Genomic DNA, 13,308 nt, shown 5'->3' with positions numbered 1-13,308 from the left:
TTCCTCCTAGCTCTCAGGGCCACTACTCTTGTGGGAATATCAACCTCCACGTTGAGGCTAAGTTAGACTGAATAGAGCCAAGTGGACTAGTGGAAAAGGTTAAACACTATGGATTCTTCATGTAGATATTCTCTTTCTAGAAGCTTTAGCCTGCAGAGAGCCCTAGAGTACATTTAAAAAAGGATTACCTACCGCTGAGAACGATAGATACTCACGGAGAGTATCTCCGTGATACTTTATAACAATGGACTCTTGCTATACCTGACACAGATCTACCCCTCCCACTAGAACTCTGAATTATTTTGCTGGAGGCTACAACATTCTGAGCAGTTTATTGGAAGTTGCAGGTGGGGATAACTCACCCAGTACAAGCTTAGCAGAACTGAGCCGCTGCAGCTTGTTAGGCTAGCCTTTGATGCAGACTGGTTGGACAGGTTCTGGACCTACAGAAGAACCGGTTTGACTGGCCTGTTATGCCAACATATTCTGGTTTGATTCCATGTTCCACAGACGATAGAAACCTGCCCAGCCAGTTAAATGAAAGACATATTAGGTTATCCATTGCACACTGTATATAGCTTAGATGCAGCACAACTCTTCCACATAGCAGTAGTGTCTAGTAAACTCTAGCGTGGTCCAGAGAGGTGGCTTCCACTGATTTACTGTTTTTAAGTTCATAGCTTCAGGGAAAGTCAGCAGTGAAACACCTGCTTTTGACCAAGAGCAGAGGGTTTCTAAATAAATTGAAGGGTAAGTTAATACATTTTTTTTTATATTTCTCAGTTTTCTGTGCACTTTTGGAAGGTTAAATTAAATGATGTTTTAAGAGGATGTCTATTTTTAATATGATAATAACTGCATTATACCTTTTATGTAAAACTGGTTCTATATGGTTTTGTAACACTTGCATATATGTTCACTGATTTGTTTGGATAAAGGTTATTTGGTATATAATACACTTTGGCTATACTTTTTTGTAAATTGGGCATGCCTACAAGTCATTTAAAAAGCTGAGTTGAACAATTTTGCTAAATGTATTTCACCTATTAATGATTCATCTTAAGCCATCTACTTCTTTGATAATATTATGTTTTATAGACTGTTGCTATACAGGAACAATTTTATATGATAAATCTAATTGTGGATGAAATAATAATTGTTTTAAGGTGTAAAAAAAAATAGTTTTGGCTTCCTTGGTGATCCTAAGTGCATTAGAGGAACAATTCACAGCAAGAATTGAGGAGTGTGAAAAAAAAAAATGTTGTGGAATCTGGTAACTGATTAACTATTGGAGCTCAAAAGCACTTGCTGAGCTGAATAGAAAGGAATGAAGACAGGTTTTGTCATGCCTTATTACATCTGAACAACTTTTGGGGTTAAAGAAAATTTGTATCTTCCGTTCCTTTATATTATATTTGAAAATAATTATTTTATGTCTCTCTTTCATTGATCTGATTAATTTATGTTAGGAGTTTGTGTCATTTAAAATGAGAGTTACCAATCCCTTTAGATTTATTTTGGCATACCAAACTACCCCCTTAATATTAGGTTGAATTGAACGCATGCATCTTCTTGGCATTCAATTTAATGTTACAATTTACACATGAATTTATTTGGAAATTAAAATAATTTTTTAAACAGATTTATACTGAATATTCCCCTGTCTAAAGCTATTTGTAAGCTATCTTAATATAACTTTGCCTTGAGCCTAGCAAGACTGATGCACACTTTTCATTGTCACTAGAGTCCTTACTTTGTCATTGTGTTCAAACTCAAAGGCTATAAATTTCTTTAGAATGCTAATAAAGAATTTTTTAAGTGAGAATAAATATTCAGATAAGATTTCTTTCTTTTTTTTTTTTTTTTTTACCCTTTGGATGCTTTTTCACTCCAAAGCAATTCTGCACAAAACTGCTGATAATTCAACTAAACTTCTAAAAAGCCATGTAATGTTGAATCTGCAAAAGGAATGTGCTGATTCAGCAAACCAAAATTAATTTTATTCAGCATAAGCTGTATTTTGACAATTTGAAGGAAATATGGATCAAAATTTAGTTGGGTGAAATTTTCTCTTCTCAGGTAAGATATAGACATGTCAACAGAGTATACTTTTAGTGTTTTTGGTGAATATATTATATATGGTAATTAAAATTTTTTAAATCATATAGTGTTTAAAATACAGGGCTTACTGTTTGAAAATAAACTTAACATGGAATTCAAATTTATTTATTGAGCATTTTTATATTTATGATTTTAAGAAAAGCAATTTAAAAGCTAGATGTATATTTCATAAAAATCCTTGGGCAAAATTTTAAGCTTAACTCTACATTTTGGAGAGGGATTCTACAGTTTTCATTTAATAGGATTTTCTGTTTCAAATATATGAAAGTGCTATTAAATATGAATTTTATGTATTTCCATAAATTGATTCATTTAAAATATTCATACATTGTGATGTTTTGATTAAAATTAAGGATATACGGATTTATCAATCAAATTAGGAGTGTGTGTGTGTGTGTGTGTGTGTGTGTGTGTGTGTGTGTTTTATACGGCCCTAAATTATCTCAGGGCCCAGGTCAAAAATTGTTCTACTCATTTAAAAATCTTTCAATTCTTTAAGTCTCATTGGATGAATTCCTTTATTCCTAGCGACACAGTTTCACACAATGACTGTTTTTGTCAACAATGTTACCTTTCTTAACAACAGTAACCTCTTTCCTTCCTGAATATCTTCATGGGTTTCCTGCCAAAAGCACTTAGAATCCTAACATTTTTGAGCTAGAAGGACTCTTAAATATAACTAAGGAATCCAACTCCTCATGCTTGAGTTGAATGAAAAGCCCCAACAGGTAGGTGAATCACCACTATATAACTTAAGGGTCCCTCTGGCACCAGAACATCTCAGTTTCCTGAATACCAGCCCAGACTAATAGTTTTTTTTTCACTACCCTACATTGACTCTTCTGAATGCTACATGAAATCTAATCTGTTTTCTAAAGGATTTGTAAAAAGATAAAATTGTATTGTAGAGTTATGTTAATGAGTCTTTGCTGAACTAAGAAATTATTTGTTTATTGTCCCCAAACTTTTTTTGTCATAGTGGCTAAATTTATGGAGTTACCATTGGTAATGAAGGTGACTACCACTTCAAACCCTAATCTCTTAATGCCATCATAAAATTTTGTATCAAAATGACACACTCCTTAATATTTGCTTCTTATTCCCCTTCATGTTTGAGGATCTTGCTGTCGTTTTCTGACTTAATATTGCTTTCAACTATCTCAACTGTTTATTTTCTTAGTATGCATGTATTCTTGCATTGTTTTAGTCACTCTTCTATTGATATAGTTTAGGATTTTTGCCTAAAAAGTTAGTACATCTAAAATTTGGTTAGAACTGACAGGAAAGTTTCAATAAGGTTATGAAGACCAGAACTGCAGGATTCAAAACCCATGTCTGAGATGATAGAACTTGTTATTTAAGTGGTGAGCTCTTAATACAGTGCTATGCTTATAATTGATCAAAAATTCTTTGAATGTTTTTACCTTCAGGAATTCCAAGGAAATGGGCCTGAGAACAAAAATCTCAAAATTTTCAATTCTAACTCCTGGAACTAAATGTTAATTTTCCTAATCCCCTTATCTTTTCACAGGGAAAATCCTACCTGAGGGATGCTTCTAAATTTGGTAAATTTAGTTCAGTCCAAGTGGACTCTGGAATATAATCACCTCCATTTTTTTCTTATCTTTACAGACAAGAGCAAGGGTAGTATATTGAAAAATATAGAGGTTTTTGAGATGGGTTTGAATATTGACTCTGCTGCAAACCAGTTTACCTTTGCAAATTACTGAACCCTCTGAATTCTCTTTTCTTCATCTCTAAGTTAGGGAAACTAATACCATTCTCTAAGAATTGTTGGAAGGCTTACATGATCTATGGTGTATAAAACGCCTAGCACAGTTCCTAGAACATAGTAGGTGCAACAAATGTCAATATACTTTCCACCCCATTAATAGAATGTATAATAAATTTCAACAAATGGCTTGAATAAGCAAAGTCAAAGCTTAACTTAGAACATATATTTTATTTTTGTCAGAGAGATAAAAATTAAATCAGCAACCGTGGAAAGCATTAAGATCTAATATCAGAAAATATTTTAACCTTATTAAATTAGAAACCCATATAATTGAATCCACTAAAGAGTCAAGAAGCCTTTGTTAAACAGATTTGAGAGCAATATACTAAAGTAATTAAAAGGTTTAAATAATTTTTAAAAATTCAAATTTCAATCATCTATACCAAAGAAAGGAACTATGACATACATAGACCAAATTACACTTTACTTGTGCCTAGTAACTGAGTTTTTCAAGGACACTTTATATCTATTTATCTCTATTATCTCATATGACATCAAATTATTTGTCCAATGATTTCTATATGCTCAAAGGATTATGTTCTTTCTACTATAAATTGAATTCTTCAGGGCTCTAGAATGTTTTTTTCCTCCAAAAGATTCTCTTCCAAATTAAATTTATTATAGGTCAATATTAAATTGTATTGCATTTCCTTGATAGGAAATGATAAAGAGGGTGAGTCCAAAATGTTTTGGGTGTAATACATAACATAGAATAGAATTTAACATTTTCTAAAAATAATATTAAGTTAGCTTCAGACCCATTTGTTGATTAGGAGATGGAGCCAATGAGAAAAGTTCATATGCAACATACGTATTTATGAAATGTATGTCATCATCAGAAGGTAGTTCAAGAGCTAAGAGCGGGAACATGGTTATGACTTGATATTAGAACCAACAAATAGATTCACAAACTGATCTTATTGAGCTCTTGCAAGATGTTCAATTGCTATACAAATAAGCTTAGTACTGATAATATCATTTAAATTTATATCCATGGTAAATAAATTTGTTTTTCTCTTAAATTGAAAAGTTTGTACGTAGGTGGTATACCTAAAGACAAAAGTACCACTTACCAGTTAAGCTCACTAATTATACATTCTTATTAAAACTATTTTATTAGCTACATAAGCAATTTAATCTTACGTAACTATTAATTTGCATTTATTTTCACACATTTGGAGTGGATATTACTATAAACAATTGAAAAGAAGGCAGGGAGTAGTAACATAAATTTAAAATATATTTTTTAAATGTTTCTACATAAATACAGATGCTTCTCAGCTTTTGATGGTGTAATACCCCAATAAATCCATCAAAAGCTGAAAATATCATTAAGTCGAAAATGCATTTACTATCACACTGTAGAGTAACAGTTGCTTACCCTCGTAATCACATCACTGACTGGAAGCTACAGCTTGCTGACATGCCCAACATCAAAGAGACAGTATAGTACTGCATATTGCTAGATAAGTTCGAAATTCAAAATTCCAAATATGGTTTCTACTAAACAAATTCACATCACTTTCACATCATCTTAAGACCAAAAAGTCAAACCATGTAAATCGGGGACTGTCTGTAGCTAATTTAAATAATTCAGGACTAACAACCAAATTTGCTAAGCATCAAAAATGAACTGGGAAATAGAGAATGTTATAGCTCATCATGTTAAAGACATATAGCCTTAAAAATAATCATAAAACTGTTATATTAGAAGTTATTATTACTGACAAAGTAAAAATATAAGTTGCATGGCAAATTTTTAGTTTCAAAGTTCTATCTTAAGTCTATTCCCCTGAAAGTTCATTGCCTATTGTTTCTACAACGATTTAGAGTAAGAGTGAGAAAAACTTCCTTCCAACATGAAAACATTTGAAGTCTAATGAATTTCAGAAATACATTTAGAAATACAAGACCAATAACTTTATGTAGTTTGCAGTACACTATTTTTGGAGCAATTCTCTTCATCTCTTCTGTGATGAAGTCTTCTATAAATAAATTTACATTTAATATATGCAGGTCAAAATTTGGAGGGCAGGGGTCTCCTAACTTAAAGTAGATGAAATACAAGCTGAGATGGTAGAATCATTCACTTTTCTGAAAATATAAATATTGTAATCAATTTTCAATAACATAATAAGAATTGAATGGTAAATACCATCTACATAGCATTTTAGTGAGCTGTTAAATTCTGCCCTAGTCACTTTTCAAGTAATTATCTGATAAAATGTAAAACAAATATATGTTGCTGAAGAACAAGTATACTGTTTTTTAACTATATCATAGAAAGAACCACTGGAACTTGGCTACAGGCCAGAAACCTGTGCACTAGATCTGGAACCTGGCTACACTGGAAGCTGGCTACAGGCCATTCAGTAAGAAATTGGTTCAGTCCATTCCAGCATGACAATGCCAATCTCTTTTCCCACAGTTTTAGTTCTTAAGACGTAAGTGTGTACTTCTTTGAGACGAATGACCTTTTCTAATTCCACCAGTAAGCATGCATTAAACACATCTAGCGTAAATTAAATTCTCAGTAGTTCCTTGGTACCATAACCAACCACATGTTAATACTAATGTTAAAGCCAAGTAAGTAATATCAAATCAAATTTCAACAAAGAAAGAGCAAAGTGACTCTGAAATAAAAATTTAATTCTTTTTAATCTGACTTCTCAGTCTGTGGTTTGTTGGCTCAATTTATTAGAACATGTGATTAATGGTACCATGACACTAACCGTCCCTGTGGAGTCAGTTATTTTTCATTTACTTCATAATGATTATACCCAGCAGTATTATTACTATAATAATGTAGCAATGCTTCTCAAAGTATAGTTTCTGGACCATCTGATTCACCTGGGGGTGCCTATTAAAAATGCAGATTGTTAAACTCTGTTCTAGGCATATCACATTAGAATCTCTGGCAGGTAGATCCTATGAATCTGTATATTTACATATTTTCTAGATTATGCTAATGTCCAATAAAGTTTGAGAAGCAGCAAGAAAAAATTCTCTCGCCTGTAAGGGACTGAGTGAAAGTATTTGAGTTCCTTCAAATCTAGCCATTATCAATCACTATCAGAAAAATAGTCTCAAATGCAGATGTTCAACCTATCTTGGATCATCATTAACATTCTTACAAAGTACTGCATGAAATTAATCTGACTCCCATCCATGCATGCAAACTTTCAAATTTAAAATTTTCCATTAATAACAAAGATAGTAAAATAGAAATCTCATGTTTAACCTTTATGTCTTAGTTTGGATTCTCCCTGGAAAGTAGAGCATAAATCCTCCAGATTATGTGCATACTCTCTATTTGGGAAATCATCCCAGGGAACAGAAGTGGGGGATTAGGAGAAGGAAATGGGGAGGAAAGGAAAACCAATACAGAAGTGCATTCTGGAGTGTATCCCCTACTAATGGCTAATAGGTCTCAATCCCAGTATCTTCTTAGGAGCCATGACGCTGAAGACATGAAAGAGGAACGTTTATCCACCAGTTCTGACTTCTATCAGTTAAACGTTGCCTCATGAGTTGTTACTTTCCTCACACTTTCAGGTTGTGCTTCTATTGCCAAACGCTTAGATAAGCCCCCAGGACAGAAAGTCAGGTGAGGGGCTGTCAGGTTTCACCTGGTTGCCACTGCAATGGCTGGAGTAAGCAGAGCCCAAAGCTGTCCAGCACATCACTGTTATAGGACAAATATGGTCAAACTGCTTTTTCTTTAGTTTACCAATATAATTTTTATGCCCTATACAACTAAAATGGATTTTCTGAGAAACGAGTACAGCAATTTGAATGGAAAGTGAGGAAGTTTAGCCAATTTTGTCAGATGGATTTGATCCATTCCCACAAAACCTGAGATGCACTGAAATTTGATCTTCTGTGAGAAAGGTATTTTCTAATAAACTACATTTCATTTCCTGAATTTGGTTGCCAATTTTTAAAGGGCCAAACATCAGCAAAATGAACAATTAGTGTGTATTCTAAAAATACTTTTGTGTCCAACATTGATCCAAAGACTTTACTGTTTAAGTTTACATTGGTAAAATTATAGTAAAAACAGATTAACTACATTGGACCCTCAAGTAACACTTTTCATTATAGTAAAACACAGAATTTTGAATAGTACAAGTTTGTCTTGGACTGTGTCCAAGAGGGTCTGGTTACAAGAACTAATTCATTATAACCTATAATGTGATCACAGAGCATGGCTCTGAAGAATACATTAGACAAAGACTCTAGTTGAAAAGATTAAAGATAGAAAACTAAACAGCCAGTTATGTGCTTTAATTAAGTAAATGCCATATTTGTTTGCATAATGATAGAAATAGTTTAAAGAAAATGAGGAAAAAATCGGTACAAATAAAAAAGAAATTTGATTAAAATATTATATATCATCTTTTCATTTAACTTGTTAAAATAAAATAATCATCTGAGTTTTAAAAAATAACCCTCAAAATAGGGAAATTGGACTGAGGAGGGCATAGAAATAAGAAAAAGTAGGATACACATTGCCAAACAAAGCCCAATAATAACAGATAGTATTTTCTAAAGGAAGAATCAAATATACTCAGGTCTTCACTAAATTAGCTCAGATCACAATCAACTTGATACCAACACTCCCTTTTTGGACTTGAAGCTGAGAAGATCATAAGTCTCTGTTAAATAACCACCAATTTCTGAAATAAACAAATAAATTAGTTTTCCCTTTCTACACAATTTTGCAGTTGGGCTAGATGATTTTAAAAGTACCCTGGAATAAAGTGGAAATAACAATATAATAATACTCCCTGACTTATTTAAACTTAATTATGTTAATCAAATAAGATATGTAGAAGCACTTAACAAATTGTAATTTAAGCCCTTCTATAATTATAAATCTCTCATAATTTACATAGCAATTCAACAATTTCACTATAATTATATAACTAGTGATTGGAGAGATCTCTCAGATTAGTTGTAGCTCTTAAATCTATCTACTATTAACTGCAGTTTCTTACACTATTTAGATACATGTAGACAATCATTCAATCCTATCAACAATCCTGTGAAATACCCACCATATGTATTATTATCTTCATATCATTGATAAACAACTGAGGCACAGAGATGTTAAATTACTTGCTTGAAGGATTACATTTAAAAATTAGAATCCATTAAATAAATTTAGTGGAGCTGCTGCTGATTTTCCAATATCAATTTATACAAATACATTCTATATACTTAGTTTCAGAACTCACAATGATAACTCACAGCTGAACCTTTGCACATGCCTTCTGCTCCCAATAGGCAAGCTGCTGCTTCTACCAAGCTGCTTGCTCCCAACAGGCAAGGTGCTTCAAACGTCTGTGAAATCTTCTTTAAGAAATTTCACATACATTATTTCATTCTTTAACAACCCTTTTGGACACAGAAAGTACGACTATTCTAATTTTTCAGTCGAGGATAAGACTAGTCTAGGAAACATGCAGATAATCAGAGATAGAGCCACAGCTTTAACCCTGGTCCTATCCTCCAGTTCAGGACGTACCTAGTGCCATATACGGGGAATATGGATGGCTATGCCATCTTTGATTGTAGAACACAGTCAGTTTTTTGGAGCGCTTCCTGCTGTGGTCCCTTCTGAGACTACAACATAATTCAAGGCCCTTTAATCTATTTAATTTTAAACTAACTACGTGGAAGAATCCATGGGGCTGGGAAAGCTAGTATAAACATGTTTGCTAATTCCATTAGAAGTCAATTTATACTCATCTTTCAAATGTCCACACCTATTGTAAGGCAAGTAAAAGAGCATGCGTATCACAATTGCTAAGAAATACAATTATTAAGGCAAAAAAAAGTCTAAAAAATGAACTGAAATTGATCCATATAATAGGTGCTTCACTCCAACCCTGACTGAGAGAGCCCAGTTTATTTTCATTTTCTCAATTATGACTTAAATTAAGTTGCTATCAGATGTAAAAGTCCTTTTGGTAACCTCATAAAATGTAAAGCTTTCTGAAGTAAATAGAAAAATGTACTGGAACTGCAAATAGCTTGTAGGTAATAAGAATTTTTTTAATCATAATTCAGAAACTTTATTTGTTTTCTCAAAAACATTCTCTAAATTAAAAAATAGAAAAGCACAAGATAAGTTTTATATAGATTCTACTACTCAAAAATCTACTCAAAAATAGCACAGTGTACTGCAAAGAGCATAGATATAGGATTTATGGCAAGAAGACTGGATTTAAAATCTTGGGTCAACTTATCTAGTAGTTTGTACATACAATGCTAGTCAAAGCACCCAATTTCTCAACTTTTGTGAAAAGATGAAAATTGTACCTGTTCTATTTTTATGACAGTCATTTTTAGACTCAAAAGAAAAATATTCAGGAAAAGCACTTAGTATTTTACCATCACTAATTGTTCTTGAATCCACTTCCTATCAGAATTAAACAAACCACTTCTCAACTCATAGGAATTTCAGAGCACCATCAATAAATCCAAGAATATTATGGCTTATATTATCTGTACCATAATACTCTTTAAATAGAGTTTAGATAGGTCTGTATATAGCTGAGAAAGAAATACTTCCGACTACCGTTTATTTTAATCTTCCCCTTTTTATTAGTTTATATTTCAAATTCCTTAAAGCTTCTGACCATAGGATGTATCACCAAAACCAGGATACTTTTTAGAGTAAACAGGAGCCCTATTAATAATTAGCCAGAACAACAGACATTAACCAGAACTGTTGCTGGTAAACCAGGGCATACAGTCACTTCATATAAGGAGTGCACTAAATTTGGGGAGAGGAAGTCTATCTATTTCAGTCTTAATATCCACAAAAACATAGTTTGTAAAAACTATAGTTAAAACAGTAGTCTACAAAAACAAATTGCTAGCAAGGGTGTGAAGTGAATTAAAACATAATTTAATTTCACTATATATTTCTAATACTGATTATACTTAAGTAAAATTGGAAAAGTATTGGCTGAAACTGAAGGTCTCCTCTAAGAATTTTGGATGGAAAACATTTTTGGAAAGGTAACTATCAAAGGTTCCTTAACCTTTGACTACTATCTGGATTAGGAAAAGCACAAATCCAATATTTAAACAAAGTCTTCTTTTTTCAAGCATTGTTAGAATAGGGAAAAATTGGGGTAAAAAACAGCCAATGTGTTTGAAGACATTATCTGTAACTTGTGAGGCATGCATACATTAAAGACCACAACTATTCACTGCTTTGCCAGCAGTGAATAAATTTATCAATTCACAAATGGAAAAATTAGCATTTAAGATGTGAATCATTATTTTCTTAAAAGTGGACAAAGCAATGAATATTAAACATGCTTGCTCTTGTGAACCTATCAAGGAATGTTTTAATAGACTCTAAGTGTCAGTGACTCATTCCTACAGTTAACCCTTCATAGTATTTTCCATTTATATTACTGCAAATAAATATTGTTCTCTCAGCTTCCATCATGGTAATATTATACATATCTATATAGGACAATGCAGTATAGTAGTATATTTACTAGATAGAAAGGTAAAGATTAGTTTTTCAAAATTCCCAAACTAAAATCTACTTTTCTACTCTACAGTTTTAGGAATCACTCTTAAATTCTTTTATCATCTCTACAGCAGTTAAGCCCTGAGGTTCTTATAAATGCCAGTGTTCACTAGCAGTTTTAAGTGTTAATGCCAATCTTATAAATGCCAGGGCTAACTATCTAACAAAATTCCTGGGCTTCATAAACCTATATGCATAGGTATGAGATACTGCCCAAGCAGCCACTGGATGACCTGAAAGAAAGAGATGCCCCTTTCCATTGATAATAAATCTTTCTGCAATAACAGATCATTAACATTCTTGATCAGCCCACCATCATTTAAACCTAGGCAACTACGCAATTATACAGTATACGGTATAGACATTTTCACCAAATATAATAAGATAGTTCCTAAATTGAGCAAAGTACATATCTAGTAAAGTTTTGCCCATAACTGATATGAAATGAAGGAACTAAGTGAATGATATTTAAAAACACAAACACAAAACTAATAGTTTATAAAAAGAAAAGAAGTAGGTATATGTAGCTGGAGTGAAAATCAAAATAAATAAAGCTGCTTTATCTAAGTTGGAAGTTGGCCAGACTACTTGAGGCTAATTTTTCTAATTGGAAAGCAATGTGTAATCTTTAATGTGTATTATAGGCACTTTAATGACCACCTAAGACTATCAAAATAAAATCTGTGATACTGACACCCTCCATGAATGTTAAATATATCTCATAGAACAATTATAAAACTGCTCAACCTAACTGGATCTTGGCATCTTCAACTCAAATCAGAGATAAAACATTTTGGCACTTGGGGCAAGATCACTAATTGATGTATATACCTACCCCAAACAACACTTAAGAATTACTGTAAACAACATTTTAAAAATTAAATCAAGTGTTCAAGTTGACATAAATGTTGACAGTTAACATAATTTTCTTTTGTTTTAAAGTTTTATCTCTCAAACAGCCTTTTGTCTCCTCAAAATAGGTCTAACTGTAGGTACACAGTTCACCCGTTTTTTAGTATAGTGTGTTCATATTAGAGGTGCTGACCAGTATTATGTAAATAGTCATAATGGGTTTAATCATTTACTTTAAAATTTTTGCCTGAAGATACAGGCCCTCAATGCTGGAGGAGGTGGGGGATGGGATGACATGGGGAGTGGGGGAAAGACGGGAAATGCCCAGCACAAAGCGCAGACATAGCCTTAGACTAGAAATCGGGTATCTGTGTTCCAGTCCCAGCTCCATCCCTGTTCTTCAGGTAATCACATAACCTCATTTGTTCACTCATCATTCATTTGTTCATTATGTATGCTAGGCCTGTGCTGTCCAGTACAGCGGCCACTGGCTACATATGGCTTTCAGCACTAGAAATGCAGCTAATCCAAATTGCGATGTGCTCTAAAGATAATGCACACATCCAATTTCAGAGACTCAGTACGAAGAAAAAGAAGGTAGAAAAGCTCATTAATAAATTTTTATATTACAATGTGGAAATATTTTAAATAAATTTGATTCAATAAAGTGTATTAAGTTAATTTTACCTGTTTCTTTTTACTTTTTTTAATGTGGTTACTAAAAAATTTTAAATTATATATGTGGCTCTTGGAAAGTGCTGTGCTAGGACTCACTAGTGAAAACTAGGAATACTGAGAAGAATAAAGGACAGTCTCTGCTGTCAAGGAGCCTCCCACAGCCTCGTTGGGAAGGATATAAAAATAATTACAATATAATGGTGTTAAACGCAGTGATAAAGATACACATACAGGGGTATGGGAGAATGAGGAGGGCAATTTCTGGAAGGGGGTAGGAAGGAGGGGTGAAGAGAGATGTTAGATT

General features: G+C 32.9%; 1 protein-coding gene across 1 annotated transcript in view; it reads left to right on the top strand.

Moving 5' to 3' along the window:
• Positions 1–631: 631 nt before the first annotated feature.
• RBBP8 (RB binding protein 8, endonuclease) overlaps positions 632–13,308 on the top strand; it is a 94,542-nt gene continuing 81,865 nt past the window's right edge. The window contains exon 1 of the mRNA XM_074340242.1: positions 632–750. The gene's annotated coding sequence lies outside the window, so the exon portion shown is untranslated. The remainder of the gene's footprint in view (positions 751–13,308) is intronic.

The sequence above is a fragment of the Rhinolophus sinicus genome, linkage group LG09 (assembly GCF_036562045.2).
Source record: "Rhinolophus sinicus isolate RSC01 linkage group LG09, ASM3656204v1, whole genome shotgun sequence".
Classification (NCBI taxonomy): Eukaryota; Metazoa; Chordata; class Mammalia; order Chiroptera; family Rhinolophidae; genus Rhinolophus; species Rhinolophus sinicus.
Note: the sequence above shows the minus strand (reverse complement) of the source record. Positions and strands in the feature narration are given on the sequence as shown.